Source organism: Balaenoptera physalus (assembly GCF_965194825.1).
Source record: "Balaenoptera physalus genome assembly, chromosome: 4".
Classification (NCBI taxonomy): Eukaryota; Metazoa; Chordata; class Mammalia; order Artiodactyla; family Balaenopteridae; genus Balaenoptera; species Balaenoptera physalus.
Window position 1 is genome coordinate 137,481,690 of NC_138891.1, and position 24,988 is coordinate 137,506,677.

At 42.6% G+C, this 24,988-nt stretch overlaps 1 protein-coding gene across 1 annotated transcript in view; it reads right to left on the bottom strand.

Annotated features, from left to right (window-relative positions):
• SETD4 (SET domain containing 4) overlaps window positions 1–24,988 on the bottom strand; it is a 586,654-nt gene that overhangs the window by 403,500 nt on the left and 158,166 nt on the right. The window contains exon 16 of the mRNA XM_082458843.1: window positions 565–677. The gene's annotated coding sequence lies outside the window, so the exon portion shown is untranslated. The remainder of the gene's footprint in view (window positions 1–564; window positions 678–24,988) is intronic.

The following is a 24,988-nucleotide window of genomic DNA, read 5'->3' on the forward strand; positions in this document are numbered from 1 at the left end:
TGTAAGTGAGAGAGAAAGGGAGCAAATAAATGGAGAAAGAAAAAAGTACCCCAGTATGGTAAGCAGGTCCTAATAGAAAAGTCTTTATAAAATCATGTTTAGCAAACCACAGGGGAAAAACAGAACATGGGAAATACGGTCAACTCAGATATTTCACAGCCTGCGTATCTGAAGATCCTTAAATCCCTAGCCACTGATTCAATGAGGTTATATGCTAAAATTTTATAAATGAAAAATTTACAAGGAAACTTGAGGAGCGACCAGTCAAGTATGAATTCAGAACCAAATGCCACTTTGAAAGATCCTGTGTATCCATCCTAACACCAGCCTGCCTACACTCCCCTCCAGGAAACCCCTAATCATGAGACCCCACCAGGAAGTCTCCCTGGCCTTTCAAATTTCATCATCCGCAAAGAATTCTAAAGCACACCTCTGCATCCACCCAGAACTGCAAACATTCCTTTCAAACACAGAACCACAGCCTCTGAATCCCTGATCACCCAGTGTCCAAATTCAGAGCCGAAAGGTGTTCTTTCAAACTTGAAGCAGTTCAGAACCACCTACCTCCAAGTTTCTTCGAGTCACCGTACTTAACTCTGGGAATTCAAGGTTCTGGAAAGCTTGTCAGAAGGAGGGTATGTTGCTTAATTTCTCTGGGCTTCTGTCAGGGTCTCCATCTGTAAAATGGAAGGAATTCATCACCCATCACAGAGGGGCATGTGACCTCAACGAGAGAATTATGTGAAATGCTTAATACAATGCCTGCTTCACAGCAAATGCTCAGTGGGTGTTTGCTGTGGTTCCTTACTTTTATTAAGGTGAAATTCACGTAACATAAAATTTTCCATTTTAAGGTGCACAATTCAGTGGCAATTAGTATGGTCACAGTATTGTGAACCATTTCCCTCTAGATCCGAAACATTTTCATTACCCAAAAAAAGGCACTTATTCACTAAGCAGTTAACTCCCTATTTCCCTTCTCCCCTGCTCCAGCAACCACTAATCTGCTTTCTGTCTCTATGGCTTTACCCATCCTGGATGTATCATATAAACAGAATCATACAATATGGGACCTGTTGTGTCTGGCTTCTTTCACTAAGTATAATGTTTTCAAGATTCATCCATATCGTAGTGTGTATCAATATTTCATTCCTTTCTAAGGCTGAATAATATTCCGTTGTATGTGTATACCACAATTTGTTTATCTGTTCATCTGTTGATGACATCTGGGTTGTTTCCACCTTTTGGCTGTCATGATAGCACTGCCATGAACATTCGTGTACATGTATTTAAGTACCTGTTTTCAATTCTTTGGTGTATAAGCCTAGGAGTGAAATTGTTGGATCATATGGTAATTCTATGTCTAATTTTTTGAGGAACTGCAAAACTATCACTATTTCTAAAGCATTCATTTCAGTGTCTACTAAGAACAGGGCATTCTTTCACAGCGGGTGTTGTAAATATCCATGAGCTATAGCCCTGCCCTCTGGGAACTTATTTTCTATAAGCAGCATTAATCCAAACGGAAACAAAGAGTCATAATTTTCCACAGGTTGTTAGTTTTATTCAAAGTGAGTACCTAAGCAAACTCATGACAATTGAACCTCAAATTTCAAAGTAGTCTTTATCCCCCAAATATACATATTTCAAATGTATATAGATAAATAAGCCTATTCTTTTAAGTAATGCTGATAACTTCTAACTGGGTCAAACTTGACTTTCTATAGCCAGTAACCAATAAAATATATTTTTAGGCCTTAAGTCATACACATCCATGTAAGCACAGATGCAAAACGGCAGAAAGCCTGTCTGACATAATTGCTCAGGTGGATCCATATCTTAGGAAAGGAAGGTTAGAGCAACAAATATAGTATCAAGTGGAGGAGCAATTAACAGAGCTCATAGAAACACAGAGGGAACGACAACATAGTAGGTTTCAGAACAACCAAGCCAGGGCAGAGATTCAAAGAGCAGAACAACACAACAACAATGCCAGGACATGGGGAAGATGTGCCAGTTATGGAAAGAGGCGGGGTTAAAAGATGAGAGAAGAATGTCAGTTTCATGTCCCTGCCAAATCTTTCACAGCTAATTACACCCTGACAGCCTATAAATTCCTCTAATAGTTCTCAATGAAGAAACTATTCTTCTACCCATTCCCACAACTATTAAGTAGCGTAGCTGGTTTAGACTAGCTTCCAGAATCACCCAAGTGGCGTTGATTATCATTGATGGGTGTGGACAAGAAAGAAAAAAGAATGCATTCTTTTGAGAGCCTTCTGGGCAAAAAGCACTATGTATGGTAAGTATAAGATTCCGTACATAAAATGTCCCTATTTCCCAACTGAAACAAATATCTGAGGAGTACTCCTCTCCTCTTCTCTCTCTCTCTCTCTCTTTCTCTCTCTCTCTCTCTCTCTCTCTCTCTCTCTTCCTTCCACCCCTCAGACTAGGACCCAACACAGTAGCTGAGCTCTCCAACCAACCACCCTTCAAATTCATTTTTCAGAGTCAAGGGATTTATCTTTCCCACCATGGTAGAGTTCTGGTTCCATATATGTCAGCTAAGAAACAAAAATTCAGTTTTCAGAGACAGAAGCTCACTCATCTCCAACCAGCAGCTTCTTTCATGGTTCTGAATGAAGACAATGATAGTTAGCATTCATATGGTGGCTTTTGTCTTCAAGACACTTTAGAAAGAGGAGGGGGTAATGGGTTGACAGACCACCTTCAAAACCCTGTTTTTCAGGTGGCTAGTCTACATTTTGACTGTTTAAATAAAGCAGGAATGGAATAAAGACCCATTCAAAAGGTCTAGTTCTAAGGAGAGAGTGAACCATCTATGGGGCAAAAGAAAATAAGTAATAAAATAAGTGTCAAGTCCCCAGAAGTGAGCCCCCCTCTGCTAAAGGTCACTGACTTAGGAGTCAGGCACAACTCATTTCAAATCCTTATCCTGCCATTTACTAGCTCTGTATCCTCTGAAAGCATCCATATTCTCACTGGAAAATGGGAGAAATAACACCACCTACCAAATAGATTTAAGTGAGTTAATGTCCAGCCTAGTGGTCAGTAATCGTGGTGGTAGTGGTAATATTATGCCCCGTATCAATGACCCAACTTTTAGAATGTAATTTATTATGTTATAGGACCAAGTCTTTTCAAAATATTAATTGGTTTGGGGATCCTTGAAAATGTTGAGAGGTAAGAAGTATTTTGCATTTTTTAAAACAATTTGGGGATTGTTTTTTTAAAGATTTTTTAAACCTTTGCAGTTAATAGCTGGGCATTACTGATGTAGCATGGGAGCATGAGGTGCTTGAGTAAGGATGTCTGAAACAAGAGATGCACCACATGAAACCCATACAGGCCGCTTCTTCAGCCCATCGCCATGCTTGCCACCATTTATTGGGTTGGCCAGAAAGTTCGTTTGGGTTTTTCATAAGACGTTACAGAAAAACCCGAACGAACTTTTTGGCCAAACCAATATTTCCTCTTTGAGTGTGGCTTGGGATAAGGTAGTATCATTTGTGAAAGGAATTGCTCCAAGACACAGAAAGGCTTACAGAGATACTGATTTAAGAGTAAAAATTATGTTTGTTACTTCACCCTCAGTAGGTGAAGACCACTGAGGCTTACAATTGTCCTCGCATCAGCAGAGAATTTAGACGTGTGAAGTAATTTCGCTACCTTGTAAATTTAGTACAGTATCCTGACTTAAATACAACCGAACTGAGCCCACCTGGAGAATTTTGAACATCCAACTGGATATTTACAGATGACTTCAAAATGTGTATCTCCAGCCCAGATCTCACCTATGGATTTCAGAACCATAAATTCCATGTGGCATCTTAAATGCCACTTGTCCAAATCTGATCTTAAGATCTTCTCTCCCAGTCCCAGTCCTTCTTCCCTCCTCCAGTGTCTCCTCTCTCAGGGAATGGTCCTTCCTACATCCAGTTTTGTTGAGTAGAATCTGAGGAGCCATCCTTGGCCCCATTTTCTCCACCTCCCACCCACACATCACAGCCAACCCATCACCAACTCCTGTCCATTTTCCCTCCTAATAATAATTAGGTCTGTTCACTTCTCTCCAATTCCATGGCCACCAACCTACAAACCCAAGACACTGACATTTTTTTCATGAACTACTCCCCAGCATCCTCCCTGAACCTGCCCTAATCTCTTCCCCATGGTTTCCAGAATGATCTTCTCAAAACTCAACATTCCACCTTAAATTCCTCCTTGGCTTCCTATTGTTCAGGTAAAGGAGGAAACATTGAGCATGGCCTAGAACACTCACCATGATTTGACCTCACAGCCGTTTACCTACTCTGAGCTCCAGCCAGGGTCTCCATTCAAATATATGCCCACTCCTGTCACAGGGTCTTTGCTCATGCTCTTCCTCCTCCCAGACAATCTCTTTCGCCTAACCCCACCTCCGTCTGGACAATTCCTACTTGCCCTTCAAATCTCTGCTCAAAAATTCCTCCCTAAGAAATAGTCTTGGTCAGATTCTTACGTTCCATGTGGTTCAGTGTGGCTCCATATGTTCATGGAACCATATCTCTTTCTTCAGTGCTTTCCTTTCAGTCTGCATTTATCACCCCCCCCACCTCACTGTTGTGACTGTTGTAATTGCTCCTCTAGTAGCCTGTGAGCCCAATGAGAGCAGGGACTGTGTCTGGTTTGTGCACCATTATACCCTGATTACCAAGGCCAGTGCCTAGTGAAAAGTAGGCACTTGGTAAATAGCTGTTGAATTAATGATGAAATGGATGCATGTGAAAAGGTATATTACATGTCTAATAGGAGGATATGAGAGCCTCAAGTGCAACCTTAAAAAGAGTCTATAGGACAAAATTCCAGGGCATGGCTAGGGAAGGGCAGAAGGGCTTCTGCATCCCAGGTCAGAGTCCTACAGCAATGCTACAAAGATCCTAGCCTTTGTTATTTCTAGAAAATTCTGTAGAAAGAGAGGGTACAAATATTTGGGCGTCTTCCTTTTATATCACCACCCTGAGAATCTTGAGTTTCAAATGGAAAGTCAATGGTGGGGGTGGTGATGAGAGAAAGAACGAAGGAAAATGTCATTCCAAAACATTCTAGAGCTTTCACGACAAAATGCAAATGTGCCAAAGAATATCAGACAGAAATTGGGCCTATCTACAGTTTTGCAAAATGATTAGGAGATCTCACAAATATCCATGCGTTTCATATCTTTTACAAATTATGTAGCCCCTCCAACCATCTTAAACACTGTTGGAAATTTCCAACTAACTGGGAAAAATATAGTCCTCGGCCTTTCCTCAAGATGTCTGAGGAAGTGAGACTTGACACAGGTTTTCTGACGTGTGGCAAAAGCCACATCATGTTTCCGAAGGAAGATGGGAAGAGGTGTGTCCTGCCCAACCACACAGAATTTCTCGGCTGAGAATAGCCACTAGATCTATGGCCCGGCTGTGAGCTGCCAGAGGATGCTTGCTTAAATGCTAAAAGGACTCCAGTCACGTGTTTTTTCTGTTTTGATAATTACTCGTTCATTTGAAAAGAAAAAAAAAAAAAATGAGCATCCATCTCACATGTGAGCCTACATTTAAAATCAAGCTTTCATGATGCATCTTTAGAGAACTAAAAATCTAACAATGCAAGGATAGAACCCTCATGCAGAAAGACTAGCACCTTCCCCAAAAGCTACCAGACTGTTCTTTCCAGCACTAGAGCTCAAAGTTTATTTCTTTGTTTCCTTTAAAAATTTCAACTTGAAAGAATATATATGATATTCTGAATTTGCATTGCAATCAGAACAACAGAAGTCTAAACTCAAGTTTTAAATAAAAGTGAAAAATGGATATGTGGCTGGCTTCTCCTGCCCCAAATCAGATGATTTAGAAGATGTTCAAGAACCTAATCCCATGAAATATGCAAGGTGCTGACATGCATCCAACTCTCTTTTACTCTTTCGGAAGACCCCACCTGTATTGCTTCACTTCTGAAGACCCTACCAGTATTGCTCCATCTCCTCTACCTGAACCAACTCCAAGCCAACCCAGAGCTCTTTTCTTCTAAGTTTACTGAACCTCGATCTTTAACCCCCTGACATTTTCTTGCCTTGGCAAAAACCCTAAAGCTTTCAGGGTGGTTAACAAACAGTAGGTATCGGCCTCCAAGGGTTAAGAATTCACCCTCCCAGATGATAATCATCAGTATATTGTTCTGGAAAATTAAATACACCTGGGCCAAGTTTCTGAAGGCTGTATTCTTTGGAGATGTTTCAATTTTTTACAAAAAGAAGCAGTTCAAGAATGTGAAGTTCATTGTTCACATATATTTTCCTAGACTTCTTTTCTTTTCTTTTTTCTCTGGTATTTCATTATGTGATTTGGGTTTTCCCCAGATTTTCACCTACCCTGGGCCTCTTTGATAAGTGAAAAATGTGCTTGCACTCTGCCATCTTAGTAGGGGCATCAAATGACAAAAGAAACTGTTCATTTGAGAAGGCCTGACTGCACTATCATTAGATTCAAGCAATCTATCCGCACAGTTCTCCAACAACAAGAATGAACTCGGCTGGGTGGGCGCCCTCACTCAAGAAATGCTGATTTAATCCTTCTACGCACCAAACATTAGGCTCACATCATGTCTCCAGAAAACCTATCAGGATGTTCTGGTTCTCAAGGAGTTCACATCTGTTGGGATAATGGACTAGAATAGAGGTGAGCACAGGTTCTACCAGAGGAGTGGACACCCATGGTAGAAGGAAGGCTGAGGAATGCATCACATGATGTAATCACCAGTTCACCAGACGATGGAGATGCCATCTTGGCCTCCCAGGTAGAGAAACCAGCAGAGGCAAAGGTACAGAAATGTGAAAGGACATAGGGATGTTTCTAGGTGGCCAGACCGAGCCGTGGGGAAGAGAAACAAAAATGAAACCTAGGAATATCTATGAAAAATGGGTGATGAAAGCTTTGGTGTGTTGGCTTTATTCTGCATTAAGAGGAAGACAAAACACAAGGAGAGCTTTCCGTCTGACAAGGGATTGAACAAGGAGCTGTAATAGGAAGCATGACCAATCTATTTCTCCTCTGGCTGTAGGAGAAGTGTATGAGGGGGGAGAAGAGGGCAGAGAAGAATCTTTTTCAGTTGAGGACAGCATGAAGGGACTTCAAGAGGAAGGTTGCCTTTGAACAACATTTTAAAGGAGGAGCAGGACTCAGACCATGAGTGACAAGAAACAGTGCCCTGATCAGAGCAGGGGCACAGGCTGGCCAGTGGGCATGGCCCGTTCCAGAAGGAGCATGGGATCTGCCAGGGTTGGCCGAGGCTGTTGGAGGCTTAGAGCAGAAGATAAGCAGGCATGTTAGACTAGATCGTGCTGTGGAGGCCTCTGAATGCCACGTTAAGGATACTGTTCTGAAGACAACAGCAAGCCTGCAGGGTTGGTGATGTCCAAGTTACCCCCTCTCTTGCAGTTGGCTGTGATCACGTGGGATGTGATCAGAAGTGCTGGACTCATGTGTCAGATCTTCCCATCCAAGCTGCCAGAGTGCCTCTTCGTTGCCTTTTCCTTTCCAGCTGGTGGTGATGATGCTGAGCTCAGAGTATCCTTGGAAGCCCAGTGAACATGATTGAAACTCCATCAGCCTGAATCCCTGAATGAATGGCTGTGTGCACAGAGCCACACCATGACCAGCTTACTCACCCAGTACTGTTACGTGAGCAAAAACTAACCATCTATTAATTGTGTGTCATTTTATGCTTTGAGATCTAGTTGTTATACCAGCTCTGCCTACCCTACCTAACATTGGCCCCAACTGGCAATGGGGACAGAAAGAGTCAAGAGACTTGTGGACATTAGTCCTCCAGACGTGGCTACCAGTTTTAAGTGCAGGTGAGAGTCAAAGATGGAGCCACCATTTCCAGCCAGAATGGAGGGGAGGATTGAGAGGCCATTCATCTGAGTTACCATGGAAGGAGGAAAAGGTTTTGGAAGAAGGTAATGAGATTTGGGACCTGTAGAAATTGGGGTATCTGCGGGGTCCCCAGTGGAGCTGTCCTGTAGGCAGTTAGGAACACAGGCAAGGAGCTGGACCATGGAAGCCTGGTAGAGCCACACAGATGCTTCCAGAACAGCCCGTGCTACCCAGGAAGCCTGTGTACTTTCCTCAAATGTTGCAAATGTCTATGTATAAAATAGACAAGGACCTACTGCCTAGCACAGGGAACTCAATATTTTGTTATATTTTGTAATAACCTATAAGGGAAAAAAGGTTGTTTTGTAATAACCTATAATGGAAAAGAATCAGTTATATATACACAACTGAATCACTGTGCGGTACACCTGAAAGTAACACAACATTGTAAAACAACTATACTTCAATTTTTTAAAAATACTGCAAATGTCAAGGACCGCAGACTGTATTAATCAGTTATTTAAAATATTACTGATAACCTTTTAAGGTGAACTCTGAATGAGTTATGGGCGCTAAATCGTCTTGGGTTAGTAAAAACTCCAGCTCTGCCACTTACTAGCATACCAAGAGATGTCACCTCTCAGGGCCTCCATTTTTCTTCTGTATAAAATGGGGTAATGCCTCTGCCCTTGCAGTGAGGAATAAATGGGCAATGTACCCATTACACAGGGCTCAGCGCCCATACATGCAATTACCGTAAACAAATGACAATAAGTACGGCATTTATTGAATTATTCTAAGTGTGCTACTGGACCCACCCACTTAATCCTGACAAACTCTGGTACAATCACTTTCCCCATTATACATAACAGGAATCTGAGACCAGAGAGGTTAAGTAACTTGCTCAAGATTACACAGCTAATGGTGAAGTTGGGCTCCAGCCCCAGCAGGCAGACTGTGGCACGTGGGCTCTTCCCTGCCACATGACACAACCATCCTGGGATGGCACAGTCTCCTCAGGAGCACAGCGTCCCTCTTCCTTCTCGTTCTTTCCTGAGTCATGACCTAGGAAGCATCTCCAGCAGTTGTAAGCACTTGCTCATTGCCTCTATAAAGCAGTTCATCAAGGCAGCTGGCAGTTCTCCGCAGGTTCTAAGTGGTTATGAGAACTTTTGATTTATTCTTGAATAGCGTGTTCACAGTAATGGAGAAAAGTCAAGAATTCCCAAAAAACAAATGCCAGTTGGGCAAGATAACAGTCCCAGGGCTGGGCTCCCCTGGTGGCGCAGTGGTTAAGAATCCGCCTGCCAATGCAGGGGACACGGGTTTGAGCCCTGGTCTGGGAAGATCCCACATGCCGTGGAGCAACTGAGCCCGTGCACCACAACTACTGAGCCTGCGTGCCACAACTACTGAGCCTGTGTGCCTAGAGCCCGTGCTCCACAACGAGAAGCCACTTGAATGAGAAGGCCGCGCACCGCAACGAAGAGTAGCCCCCGCTCGCCACAACCAGAGAAAAGCCCGCGCGCAGCAACAAAGACCCAACACAGCCAAAACTAAAATTAATAAGAAAAAAATTAAAATTAAAAAAATAAAATAAACAATCCCAGGGTTTCTATAATGCTCTTAATTTTCCAAAGCATGTCCGTGATCTTCATCTCACTTCCACCAAAGGAGACTGGAACTTGAGCCATTCAAAGGTTCATGGAGGGAAACAGAGGACACTGGCAGAGAAAATGTGAACTGTCCCTCTTGAAAGAGGCTATTTGCTGTACCCATTTTTCTCTGTCTTAGCCAGGACCATCTGGAGCCCAGGAGGACAAGCATAGTAGGGGGGAAAGAGGAGATGGGTCATTTCAGCTGCTTGACTTGGGCTGCAGGACCCACCCCATATGGAAGGGCGCCTCTCCAGAGGTTGCTGCTGCTGTTCTGCCCATGGGTGTCTCTTCTCCAGGCTGTTCTACTGCAGGTTTCATTCTGGGGGACAAGATCAGACTGGCGCAGAGGCTCTGCTACAACTTACTGAATGTTAAAGTACCATGAGGTTAAAACTGAAGCAACACGCTGATGCTTGAAAAAACTTCAGGGCTTGGGGCAGCTCAGACCCCAGTGCTCGACTTGGTAGAGTGTAATTTCCCACATGGGGAGACCCGAGATGCTGTGCTGCCGCCGTGTTACTGGTACGACACTCCAAGCAGTTGCAAAGCCGAAACGCCCAGGGTACTTCTTGGTAGTTTCTGACCCTGTCTGCAGGAAGCTTAACAGGACCCAGAGGCCTTGAGCATCTCGCTTGATCCGCGCACCCTTGGCCACCTCCCAGGTCTTACTGTTAGCGCCTGCGGAAGCCACGGGCACTGAGAACTTTCCTCCAAGGTGCACAGACGTCCCCAGGCTCCTTTCAGGATTCCAAAGAGCTCACGGACCTTCTTCTCCCAGGTACATCCCTTATTCCTAAGCCTTGGTGCCCATCACACCCTCCTTTAAAAGGGGGGAGGGGTATATTATATTTTAAAAACCCCGAATAAAAAAGGGATCAATCAACATATTTCTTAGAAGTCCTTCCAAGAGTCTCCGGCCTCTCCAGCCACAGAGGCTGGCTGTTGCCTTCTTCTTTGCTCAGCCTGCAGCTCATTTAAAGATCATTAGAGATGACTCATGTTCCAGTTCTTAAAATCAAACTTCTGCCAAATCCAAGACTCTGAATTTATCCAAATGGTGGAAACATGCTTTTACCACCCATCCACCAAAATACCTCCCATTCAGATCAACATTATGGCTGCTTCAATCCTCTCAAATTTTAAAAATATTCTTACGCCTTCAACATCAGGGCAGAAGCCCTCAGTGTTCCTCACACAGGCTCAGAGAATTCCATTCACAGTGGGGTTATTACCAACCAGGGTTCTTGGTCTTCCTTTTTTTTTTTTTTTAACATCTTTATTGGAGTATAATTGCTTTACAATGGTGTGTTAGTTTCTGCTTTATAACAAAGTGAATCAGCTATACATATACATATATCCCCATATCTCCTCCATCTTGTGTCTCCCTCCCACCATCCCTATCCCACCCCTCTAGGTGGTCACAAAGCACTAAGCTGATCTCCCTGTGCTATGCAGCTGCTTCCCACTAGCTATCTATTTTACACTTGGTAGTGTATATATGTCCATGCCACTCTCTCACTTCGTCCCAGCTTACCCTTCCCCCTCCCCGTATCCTCAAGTCCATTCCCTATGTCCGCATCTTTATTCCTGTCCCGCCCCTAGGTTCTTCAGAAGCTTTTTTTTTTTTTTTTTTAGATTCCATATATATGTGTTAGCATACAGTATTTGTTTTTCTCTTTCTGACTTACCTCACTCTGTATGACAGACTCTAGGTCCATCCACCTCACTACAAATAATTCAATTTTGTTTCTTTTTATGTCTGAGTAACATTCCATTGTATATATGTGCCACATCTTCTTTACCCATTCATCTCTCGATGGACACTTAGATTGCTTCCATATCCTGGCTATTGTAAAAAGAGCTGCAATGAACATTGTGGTACATGACTCTTTTTGAATTATGGTTTTCTCAGGGTATATGCCCAGTAGTGGGATTGCTGTGTAGTATGGCAGTTCTATATTTAGTTTTTTAAGGAACCTCCATACTGTTCTCCATAGTAGCTGTATCAATTTACATTCCCACCAACAGTGCAAGAGGGTTCCCTTTTCTCCACACCCTCTCCAGCATTTACTGTTTGCAGATTTTTTGATGATGGCCATTCTGACTGGTGTGAGGTGATACCTCACTGTAGTTTCCATTTGCATTTCTCTAATAATTAGTGATGTGGAGCATCCTTTCATGTGTTTGTTGGCCATCTGTATATCTTCTCTGGAGAAATGTCTATTTAGGTCTTCTGCCCATTTTTGGGTTGGGTTGTTTGTTGTTTTGATATTGAGCTGCATGAGCTGCTTATAAATTTTGGAGATTAATCCTTTGTCAGTTGCTTCATTTGCAAATATTTTCTCCCATTCTGAGGGTTGTCTTTTCATCTTGTTTATGGTTTCCTTTGCTGTGTAAAAGCTTTGAAGTTTCATTAGGTCCCATTTGTTTATTTTTGTTTTTATTTCCATTTCTCTAGGAGGTGGGTCAAAAGGATCTTGCTGTGATTTATGTCATACAGTGTTCTGCCTATGTTTTCCTCTGAGAGTTTTATAGTGTCTGGCCTTACTTTTAGGTCTTTAATCAATTTTGAGTTTATTTTTGTGTGGTGTTTGGGAGTGTTCTAATTTCATTCTTTTACATGGAGCTGTCCAGTTTTCCCAGCATCACTTATTGAAGAGGCTGTCTTTTCTCCATTGTATATTCTTGCCTCCTTTATCAAAAATAAGGTGACCATATGTGCGTGGGTTTATCTCTCGGCTTTCTATCCTGTTCCATCGACCTATATTTCTGTTTTTGTGTCAGTACCATACTGTCTTGATTACTGTAGGTTTGTAGTATAGTCTGAAATCCGGGAGCCTGATTCCTCCAGCTCCGTTTTTCTTTCTCAAGATTGCTTTGGCTATTCGGGGTCTTTTGTGTTTCCATACAAATTGTGAAATTTTTTGTTCTAGTTCTGTGAAAAATGCCATTGGTAGTTTGATAGGGATTTCATTGAATCTGTAGATTGCTTTGGGTAGTATAGTCATTTTCACAGTGTTGATTCTTCCAATCCAAGAACATGGTATATCTCTCCATCTGTTTGTATCATCTTTAGTTTCTTTCATCAGTGTCTTATAGTTTTCTGCATAGAGCTCTTTTGTCTCCTTAGGTAGGTTTATTCCTAGGTATTTTATTCTTTTTGTTGCAATGGTAAATGGGAGTGTTTCCTTAATTGCTCTTTCAGATTTTTCACCATTAGTGTATAGGAATGCAAGAGATTTCTGTGCATTAATTTTGTATCCTGCAACTTTACCAGATTCATTGATTAGCTCTAGTAGTTTTCTGGTAGCATCTTTAGGATTCTCTACGTATAGTATCATGTCATCTGCAAACAGTGACAGCTTTACTTCTTCTTTTCTGATTTGGATTCCTTTTATTTTTTTTCTTCTCTGATTGCTGTGGCTAAAACTTCCAAAACTATGTTGAATAGTAATGGTGAGAGTGGACAACCTTGTCTTGTTCCTGATCTTAGAGGAAATGGTTTCAGTTTTTCACCATTGAGAATGATGTTGGCTGTGGATTTGTCACATATGGCCTTTATTATGTTGAGGTAAGTTCCCTCTATGCCTACTCTCTGGAGGGTTTTTATCATAAATTGGTGTTGAATTTTGTCAAAAGCTTTTTCTGCATCTATTGAGATGATCATATGGTTTTTCTCCTTCAATTTGTTAATATGGTGTATCACATTGATTGATTTGTGTACATTGAATCCTTGCATTCCTGGGATAAACCCCACTTGATCATAGTGTATGATCCTTTGAATGTGCTGTTGGATTCTGTTTGCTAGTATTTTGTTGAGGATTTTTGCATCTATGTTCATCAGTGATATTGTTGGCCTTCCTTAATCAATTGAAACTGACTAGAGGCCAGGCAAGAAATACAAACAAGGCTTTATTGGGGCCGCTGCTGCAGCAAGGGGGAGCAAAAACAAGTAACATGTTCCCTTACTCGCTCCCCAAGGGAGGAGAAGCTGGTTCCTCATATGGGATGAGGGTAAGGGTAGGTCCGGGGGTCGGGCCAGAGGAGTGGCTTAGGGATTTGCCCACCCCTTTGGTGGTGTGTACAGGGGTATGCACAATACCCTGCTTTTGCTCCCAGTACTCTGTTTTTGCTCCCAGCTCTTCAGAAGTGGCAGTTGGGTTTTTGGTCTTTTTCTTTCTTTTTGTCCATAATTTGCCCCAACTGCACATGGACGCAGTTATTTTTAGTCCCTTATAGTTTCTTTGTATTTTGTTGCTTGAGAAGACGTTTGTCCAGGTGCAAGCATGCCGCAAAGTGTCCCAGGTCCCAGCCTTTCTCAGGGTTACCAATTCACAGTCTGACAGAGTACTCCTATCATGGGCATTTTTAAAAAGCTAACCAGGGGCTCAGGTATGCACATCTTGATGGTGAGATCCTTTGATTTAAGCTCTTCGTTTTGCTGCTGGGAAAGCCAGGCCCATGACATTAAAAGGTTTGCCCAAAGACACACGGCTATGAAGGAAGCCTCCAACATGACACGGATGCTCAAACAGCTCTGACCTTTGCTCTAGGTCTAAAGGAGGGAAATCACTTCCTGTTTATTAATTCCTCTTAGGTAAACAATCATTTAGTTCTCTCGTTGGTAACAACTTCTCTCCTTACTAAAGAAGACTTCATGGCAGAGCGAACTAGGCTCAAAAGAGGGAACAGCATTTGACTATGAACAGGTGGAAGGGAGGCTGTTCCAGGCAGCAGAAACAAAGGCATAGAGGTGGAACTTTCTGAGGTACATAACAGGTCACAGAGTAAGTGGTTCCTTGGAGTGGAGCACAGGCAGATGAAAATGATTTAAACAATTGTATCCTTGTAACTATTTTTCAAAAGTAATTACCCGCTCATTACATTAATACATATACAGAGATATAAGTCCCATCATGTGTAATTCTATCTAATTGTACCTTCAAGAAGTCTCCACCCCAAAACATTGAGGGGGAATCAAGTTTTGCTAATCATAGAAGGTAGATCATAGAAGGTAAAGAAGAATTTACCAATCATTGGAGTTCTTCATAAAAGGCATGAGCTGCCGGGACTTCCCTGGTGGTCCAGTGGTTAAGAATCTGCTAATCGTAGGAGGTTTTGCTAATCATAGGAGGTAGATTTCATGTAAAGAAGAATTTACCAATCATTGGAGTTCTTCATAAAAGGCATGAGCTGCCAGGACTTCTGTGGTGGTCCAGTGGTTAAGAATCTGCCTTCCAATGCAGGGGACGTGGGTTCGATCCCTGGTCAGGGAATTAAGATCCCACATGCTGTGGGGCACCAAAGCCCATGTGCCCCAAGTACAGAGCCCACAAACTCTGGAGCCCGCACGCCACAACTAGAGAAAAGCCCGCACGCTGCAACAAAGAGCCTGCATGCCACAACTAAGACCCGATGCAGCCTAAATAAATTAATTAAATCAATCAATAAATAAACACAACTGCAGGATAAGTTAAAAAAAAAAAAAAAGGCATGAGCTGCCAACAAAGTAATGAGCTCCCCATTGCTTGATGCATTCAAGAGGGGGCTGGATGACCACCTGAATGGAAGGTCAGAGAGATTTTTGCTTTGGTGGGAAGTTGGCAGGAGGACATTTAAGGAGTCTTCCAAGCAGAACAGGTGTGGTCTTTGGGTTAGAACTAAGGATCCTCCTGAGTTTAACTCCAGCTCTGCTCCTTAGCAGCTGGGTGACTTGGCAAAGTAGCAAACTTCTCTGTGCCTCAGTTTCCTTCAAGATAAAGTGGGAATAAATACCAGTACCTACTTCTAGGGTTGCTGCAAGAATTAAATGAGTTCATCCATATCAAGTGTCTGAGACATAAACAATGCTTGGTAAATGCTGGTTGTCGTTCTTGTTATGGAATTGTTATTATTACTGGTACTCTGAGATCTCAGCCTCTTTCACTCTCCAGCATCATGAGGCCCCATAAGTAGATGCTACTGAAGTATACACCCAGCCAGGTGCATACTGGCTGATGCCACAGAAGTGGCTACACAACACAATGTGACATCCATCCAAGCACAAACCGTGTACCAAATACCCAGTTTCCTTCTAATCGTTCCTTTTCGTCTTTCTTTTTTTAATTAAAAAAGTTCTTATGGGGCTTCCCTGGTGGCGCAGTGGTTGAGAATCTGCCTGCCAATGCAGGGGACACGGGTTCGAGCCCTGGTCTGGGAAGATCCCACATGCCGCGGAGCAACTAGGCCCGTGAGCCACAATTACTGACCCTGCGCGTCTGGAGCCTGTGCTCTGCAACAAGAGAGGCCGCGATAGTGAGAGGCCCGCGCACCGCGATGAAGAGTGGCCCCCGCTTGCCGCAACTGGAGAAAGCCCTCGCACAGAAACGAAGACCCAACACAGCCATAAATAAATAAATAAATAAATAAAAATTTAAAAAAACAAGTTCTTATGAAGCAAAAAGAACGGTGAGACTCAGGTTTAAACAACTGGATTAATTTCTAATTACGTTAACACATAGCAATGTAATTCCCATTACGTGTGAGTCTATCTTATTAGTTGGAATTCCAATGTTTTTCCACCCTCAACCCTTTGAAGAGCATTTCTGGTGGGGAGAGTGGAGACTCAGGGAAGGGACCCTTCCTGTGTTCCCACCCTGGCTTCCTGGTGCTGAATTTTTTGGGAAAGTTTCCCTTGAACTTCTATGCACCTCATTCTATCCCCCTGCAAATTTACAAACAGAGCACCTTTGTGAGCCCAAGACTGAAGCAGGGAGAGAGCACAGAGAAGGTCTGTCAAGCCAAACAAGTTGATTCATGTGCAAAAATCCCCCAGTTGCGTTTACAGATTAAATTGGAAAAACTTCAGCTGCTTCTGGTTGAAAATTCCACTGAAACCCTTTACTGACTGTCTGTGCCTGTAGCACATACAATTCCCAGTGCCTGCACAATAGTCTACACGTGCAAACGCATATGATCAGAGGTAAGTGAGTAGCGTGTGGCTTCAAGATGTCTGTGTCATCTGACGGCCTATGGTTTCCTGCATATTTGCTATGTAAACACATCCCTATCTATTATCGTGCTGTAGCCCACAAACTTTAACAAGGTCTGCGGGGTGGGGCACTTGAATTTTGAACTTAGCAACACTAGATGCTTGAATGCATCAAGCAATGGGGGGGGACTTACTTTGTTGGCAGTTCATGCCTTTTAATGAAGAGCTCCAATGCTTGGGAGGGAATAGTTATAGATCTGCACTGTCCTATGTGACAGCCACTAGCCACTTGTGGCTTTTGACACTTGAAATATGGCTAGTCCAAATTAAGATGTGCTATAGGTATTAAATGCACACCAAATTTCAAAGATTCAGTACCAAAAAAGAGTCAAATAACTCATTACTAACTTTTTGTGGTATTTTTTATTGAAGTATAGTTGAGTTACAATGTTGTGTTAGTTTGAGGTGTACAGCAAAGTGATTCAGTGATACATACATACATATATATGTATATGTATATATATATTAAATATATTCTTTTTTATATTATTTTCCAGGATAGGCTATTACAAGATATTGAATACAGTTCCCTGTGCTATACAGTAGGTTCTTGTTGGTTTTCTATTTTATATAGTAGTGTGTATATGTTAATCCCAAACTCCTAATTTATCCCTCCCCCCCATAATAACTTTTTAGATTGATCATATATGTTACAATGATAAATTATCTATACTGTATTAAATAAAATGTTCTTAAAATGTCATTTGTTTTTACTTTTTTAATGTGACCACTAGAAAAATTTAAATTGCACACAGGGCTCACGTTATATCTTGACTGTACCGTGTTAACTCAGAGTATTTATTAAAATCAGAATCTCATAGAAGTGGCCCAGGAATCTGCACGGTTAATAAGCACCCAGATGGTTGAGATCACTGCCATTTGGGGACCCCTGACATAGCAGGCAGTGATGTGGACCATGAGTCGTAACACCTGGATTCTAAACTTGATTCAAGTTCCTCCTCATCAACAGAATGAAGGTCTTGGATTAGACCTAGAAAGTCATATGGCTTAAGGCTTCCAATCCCATTACCCACTGATTATACATCCATCGACCCATAAGATCCCCAGAGACTGACTGGACCCAAATGGTTAACAACTTCATGCCATTTTTAACCTTATGAACTATTCATTTCATTCCTCCAAGAGGACTCTGACAAAAGATGTTAAACCAGTCGTCAGAACTTTTAAAATTCATCCTCCAAACAGCAAAAGGGTTTTCACTGGGGAAAAGAAATGACCCATTCAAAATATTTCTAAAAGTAACCAATGAAATAAGTGAGCAAGGCCATGTGGTTTTGGAGAAGGAAAGATAGGAAGCAGAGAAGGAAGTGGGTAAGATCCACCCCCATCTAAACCCTGAGTGCACTTAGGGTAAGGGTGCGGGAGAGTCTCCAGATCCCTGGCTACAGAGCACACTAGCAGGTGGGCTTTAGATTTGAGATGATAGAATTTCAAATAAATGTTGGCTGACTCGTGTGTGAGGACAAAGTCCACCAGACTGCCTAAAAGGAAAAGATCCTGGTTTGAACCTTTTCCTTAATCAATGTAAGAATCCTCACTTTCCTCCATCACTTTATTAACACAAAAAAGAAAGGCATAAAGGGCCAGCAACAACTGGTCAATGCAAGGATCTTCTATGGCTGGGAATATCCAGCACACATGGAAAGATTGTTTTCTCCACTAAATAATAATGATCCAAGACACAGGGCTGTGACAGTAGATGCCATGCTGAATATCAAACACTTGTAGAAGAGATCAATTCCTACATCTGGCTTTGCTAAGGGCTCTCACATTTTCAGCCTCAGACCTTCCTAGATTACATTTTCGTGTTAGTTAGATTCTCAAGCTTGACCTAAGTGTTGGTTTCTTCCCACATTCATTAAACTGGGGCTGGCCTGCCCCACAAGACCTTTACCACTCCAGCCAGACGATTCTTGCCATCAGACAAGAGGAGGAAGACAAACAAACTTATAAGAAGTGAAGAAATAAACTGAACTGGGACCCAAATTATGAGCTAGCACCATGAATAAACATACACAGAGATTCCAGGTAAACTGTGGTTCTGTTTACAGTGGAACAGGACGTTCTTTCCTGGGACATCTCCTCCTAGCTTACCTGATTAGCAGCTCCACGTTCATACGATCCCCTTCTCAAAAGTTTTCTTTGCTGCATAGGCAGGTAATGGTTTTTTGCACCAGATGAGCTTAGTTAAACAGAGGCAGGGTGATCTAGGTAATCAGCTACATACATTGCCAAAGAAGACCTCTAATAATATCACCAACTGCTATGGCCATCACCTCTTCCTCTGCACAGAAAACAATGAATAGTATCCTTTCTGCTGTCCTTGGATCCCAGCACAGAGAGGATCATCTGGCTATGATTAAAGTACTGGTGGTAGAGATGCCGGGTCACCAGGAACCTAGGTTAATGAGCAGCCAAAAAGCCTCCTGGAAGAAGTTGGCCCAATAACTAACTCTTGGTCACCAGCAGAAGTGATTCTGAGCAGACCTTGATGCTTGGTCTGAGCCCAACTCAGCCCAGCCCAGTCTGCCATCTACAGAGGCTGTAACTGAAAACAGAAGTTGTCTTTCACAGAAGCTATCTAAGGCAAGGAGGCTCTGCTTCAGTTACCCTTCAGGAAGTACAAGACCAGGTGAAACAGGAATTCTCTCCACAGAAGACCACATCGATGTGGCTCTTAAGGGCTCTACCATATATATCAGCAGCACAAGCAGAAGAAATGGCACCCAAGGGAGGGGACCTGGGAGGGGAGGTGGCCCTTGTTCCTGGGGGTAGTGTCGCTCTCCAGGAGACTTGGGTGGCACTGGAGAAGTCTCTGTAGGCAACTACCCATCTTCAGAGGAATAAAATGGCAGCTGTCACATGGTAACTAAGCCTGTGAGTAATTGGGAGAAAGGTTTCTGAGGGTCAGGCTCCCATAAAAAAGCAAGAAAAATATGGTCTATACAAAATTAAACCTCTTTTTAAACTCCACAAGTTGTGTGGTCTTAACAAATTCAAAACTTTTCTGGGACGCCAACACTGTAGACAAACTGAAAGGCTGTGGGTTCCTCCAAAGGGCAGCTCAGAGATCTCTTCTGCTGTGATCTCCTTTTAGGATTAGGCAACTTAGCTGGTTTAATCTGAAACTTAAGGGAACTGAAAGATAAACCTCTCAGGTGAGTAAATGGGATGCAGAACAGAGATCATTAGCTGTCATGAGAAACCAATGCCAAAGGCGTTAGGCCCGTGGGTTCCACCTGTCCAGAGGATGGCCAGCTTCACAAAGGAAACAGGCGAGTATTTGACTCTGGGGTCATAAAGATGTGGATTCAAGTCCCAGCTCTGCCACTTGAGAATATTATAAATTTTAACAAATTAGGTGACCTCTCTGCACCTTGGACACCTCAACTATCAAATGGGGATTCTAATAAATATCTTGCAGGACTTTTTTGAAGGTTAAATAAAATATATAAAGCCCCTAATGGAATGCTTGGCATATCAGAGTTGCTTTTTTTAAAAAAGTAGCAATTACTATTAACCAGCCAATTCTAAACAACATCCTTTACACATAAAGAAACAAACTTATGGTTACCAGGGGGAAGGGGAGGGGAATAAATTGGGAGACTGGGATTGATGTATACACACTACTATATATAAAATAGATAACTAATAAGGACCTACTGTAGAGCACAGGGAACTCTATTCAATACTCTGTAATGACCTATATGGGAAAAGAATCTAAAAAAGAGTGGATATATGTATATGTATAACTGATTCACTTTGCTGTACACCTGAAACTAACACAACAAATAAATAAATAAAAGCATGAAAACAAATTAGAGATTGATTCCACTGATGGAGGTTCAGGAACAGTAAGTGTGTTTATAAAGCCATGGAATTTGAGAGATAAAATCTCCAGATTACATGGTCCAACCCCCTTATTTTTTGCATATGGAACTGGGGCTGTTAAGTGTCAAACTAAGGCCACACAGTCAATGGGGGACAGACTAGAACCAAAATCCATGCTTGGCTACTGTTGTGGGTTGAATTGTGTTCCCCAAACAAGACATGTTGGAGTCCTAACCCCAGTACTTCCGAATGGGACCCTATCTGGAGATCAGGCCTTGACAGAGGAAATCAAGTTAAAATGAAGTCATTAGGGTGGACTCTAATCCAATATAACTGGTGCCCCTAGAAAAAGGGGAAATTTGGACATAGAACAGGGAGAACACCATATGAAGATTGGAGTTATACTACCACAAGTCAAGAAACTACCAGAAGCTAAGAGAGAGGCCTGGAAGAGAACTTCCCTAGAGCCTTCAGAGGGAGCATGGCCTTACCAATACCTTGGTCTTAGACTTCCAGCCTCCAGACCTATGAGACAATAAATATCCATTGTTTAAGCCACACAGTTTTTTTTCATTGCAGTATAGTTTATTTACAATGTTGTGTTCATTTCTGCTGTACAGCAAAGTGATTCAGGTATACATATATATACATTCTTTTTTTTATATTATTTTCCATTATGGTTTATCATAGGATACTGAATATATTTCTCTGTGCTATATAGGACCTTGTTGTTTATCCATTCTATATATAATAGCTTACATCTGCTAACCCCAGCCTCCCACTCCATCCCTCCCCCACCCCCTCCCCCTTGGCAACCACAAGTCTGTTCTCTGTGTCTGTGAGTCTGTTTCTATCTCTTGGGTATGTTTATTTGTGTCATATTTTAGATTCCACATATAAGTGATATCATATGATATTTGTCTTTTTCTTTCTGACTTACTTCACTTAGTATGATAATCTCTAGTTGCAACCATGTTGCTGCAAAAGGCATTATTTCATTCTTTTTTATGGCTGAGTAGTATTCCATTGTATATACGTACCACATCCTCTTTATCCATTCGTCTGTCCATGGACATTTAGGTTGTTTCCATGTCTTAAGCCAATCAGTTTTTGATACTTTGCTAGGCAGCCCTAGTAAACTAAAACAGCAACTTCCCATAGACAAAGCCATCATACTAGTCATTTTCAAGTTCTGCTATGTAGGACCCCGGGGACCCTGGCAGACAGTGATATGCTGGTAAATGTTTAATAAGTGGGTCTCAGGAGGAGGTGAGAGGAGACCTGATGTGTGGTATTTGTCAAGTTCCATGGTGTAACTACTCTCACCCTGGTTAATTTCAAGCTACCCATGTGAGATCAGTGAATGCAGAGGTAGGAAGAGCTGTAGCACCATCAGCTCTCATGAGCCAGGATATGCCCCCTGGGAGGCACCTCAGGGGCTGCCATGGGACAAGGGAAAAACCAAAGAGGCAGACCAAAATAAGCCCTGTATGTATGGGAGTAATGCTACTCAAAGGTGTGAAACCATTGCAGTAGATCATGATCCTCAGAGGAATACATCCAACTTCTATTTTCAACCTGCAGTTCCAGTTAAGTGTCTGCAACCTTCACCAACCTCTGGAGCCCCAGGTTAAGTGTCTGTCCAAGGGCTTTAGCGGCCACCCCAAAGGGTTTTTTGTCAGAGGTCACCCTCCTCATTCCTGGCCTCTACTCCCTGCCCATTAGAGGTCATGCAGCTTTTCACTGACCTAGAGATGAATATCAAAAAGAATATCTTTCTTTCACATTCACCAAAGGGCCAAATTCTTTACCAAAAAAAATCTCTTTAGGGAAATAATTCTAGAACAATCTATTCACAGATTCTGAGTCCTTAATCTAGCTGTCCAGTGTGACAGAACTGAGACACTGTGAAAAGGTTTCCTCTTACTGGGCCTGTTCTCCAGGTCGATGTTTTTTAATAATAACGTTGATGTCTCGAGCCTTCACAGACCTGTTCAACCAACAAGACTTGGCATTTCTGGTCATTTTATTTAAGTTTCTTTGCCAAGATGATGGATGTATCTCACAGTTCAACTGTCTCTAACATAATAAATATATAGACTCAGCACAACAAACAATAATGGTGAAAATAGCACAGTAGAAAGAGCGCTGGCTTAGGAAAGAATTCCTGTGTTCTAGAACCAGCACTGTTGTTCATGAGTGTTATGAAGTCTTTTCACTTTTCAACCTCTTTATCTGCAAAAGGAGGGAATGGGTAGTACTAATCTCTGCACAGGTGTGTCGTGTGGATCGAATGAGATGCCAAACACGTTAAACACATTATCATTTGTGTTTTCCACTTACCTGCTTTGTTCTAATGATTTAGGTAAAAGGGTTTATATGATTGATTAATATGAGACAGCATTCAAAGTTTCACAGTAACTTTCATTGTAAAAAGCAAACTAATCAAGAAAAAAGTAATTCCAAAAGTACTACTTTTTTGTTTAGTTTGAGAGATTACAACAAGATCATTTCTTTTTAAAGGTGAGTATTTTCTTTAGGAGTGTGTTCCGACCACCATGCCTTCCAGCCACATCATCACTAGCTCCAGCACACCTGGGCATGTTAATGTGTGGGATACCTCAGGTGATAGCTCACCACAGTAAATGACAGCTTGAGGCCCAGGAATAAGCACTGAAATGGACAACAGAAAGTATAGAGAAAACTCCAGAAGAACGAGGAACCCATCTCTCTCTTCTCATTTGGTATATTTCCCTGTGTACGTGCGCGTGCGTGTGTGCGTGTGTTCTCCCAGATTGTCTCAAGCAAACTGAATCACCAGCAACTCAGAGTCCAGCGGGCTGACCTCTTGCTGCAGAGCAAAAACTGCAATGCACAGGGTTTTTTGGTTTTCCTACAAGGAAAGAATGAAGAAGATGGCGGGGATGTATCGTTAGAATGCTGTTGTTTAAAGGAGAGAAAGAAATCAAATGAAAGAGTCCCAGGTTCCCTGTCTGGGGGAAGAGAGGAATAACAAGGGGAATGTAATAGTAAAAATTAATAACAATAAAAATAATAATAAAATTACTGTTGGCTCCAAGAGACTCTCATATTCCACTCCAATTCTAAAATTGGAAATAAAAAACTGGAGTGCCACTAAGGCAGGGACTGTAGGTTTGTGAGTTACACGCTTCAAGCTGCATGTGACTTCACCAAGAGAGTAAAGGCAAAGGCCCTAGAAGACACAGTGAGGGCCCCCACGATGGGAGGGAGATGGGGAAGGCTCAGGAAAACTCAGCAAAGGTAGTCACAACTATGGGCGCCAAGAAGAGGATGGAAAGAACAAATTCCCATCAAAGGCAAGGTAAGAGGGTGCTTTCTACAAGAAAAGGTGGTCACTGTGCCAGATGTTGGAAAGAAATTAGGGAAGAGAGACAGAGGACCGAGATACAGCCAATAGTTTTGTCAATAAGGTAGCCATTAGGATTCCTTGGTGGCATATTTGTAATAGAGTGGTGGGGACAGGAGCAACTAGTTGGTGGGACAGTCACTTATAATTACACCTTATGTTGCCTCTAACCATACAAAAGTAAAGAGAGACTCGACTTGAGAAGGCAGATTAGCAAAACTAGGAGACGATACGGTAGGGAAATCTTCAATCCAAACAAACGTGAGATATGGGGATATGAACTGTATGGACAAAGGCTGATTAATTGCAATGGGATGGAAGAGATTTGAAGGGACCCACCTAGAACATGAAGGAGTCACTGGGGTGGGGATAGGGTAGAAGGGACTTGGGGGCAGGCCGACCCAGCCTCCGAATCCAGTTCCGCAAGCAGGGCCCAGGGTCCAAAGGGGTTGGTAACAGCCAACCACGAGTCATCCAGGGGGGCAGACAGTGTGGGGACAGGTGAAGGAAGGGAGCAATCTGTCCACGTGGTGAACTGTAAAGTTTTCCAACAAATAAACTAAACCAGGAGCAGGAAGGAAGCAGGAGCAGGAGCTACTCAAGGAGGTGGGGAGAAAGACAGCCAAACAGCATCAGAGAATCAGGACAGATAAATGGGATCCCGCCAACGGACCATGATTCAGGGGCAAGACACCAGTCCCTGGGGAGGATGGGCAAGGGCAAACAGAAGGGGCCCATCCAAACAGGAGTGGGCGGATTGAGTACCGGGCAGATTCCTAAGGGAGGGATCGGGGCCCTGTCGCTGTGTGGAAGCCAGTGGCAGACCTGGATGTAAAGCAGATCTGGAAGGGCAGACAGAGGGACCGGTTGCAGCCCGGAGTGCTAAGCCAAAACCCCCTCAGCTCCTTCCCCTAGTGCGGCAGAAAGGGCCTAGACCTGAGGCTCAGGAGAGCCCAGTTTCATCCAAAAGATCTTAGCAGAAGAGGGCTACCAAGGATGAGAATCAGGCAGGGGCGAGAGAAGGGATGCTTTAAGATACAGTGGGCCTCATCTTAGAAACAGAAACAGAAAAGGAAGACGGTAAGGGAGAGTCTAGAGATAGTCATGAAGAGTATTTTATGGGGAGGAGATCAAGGAAGATATG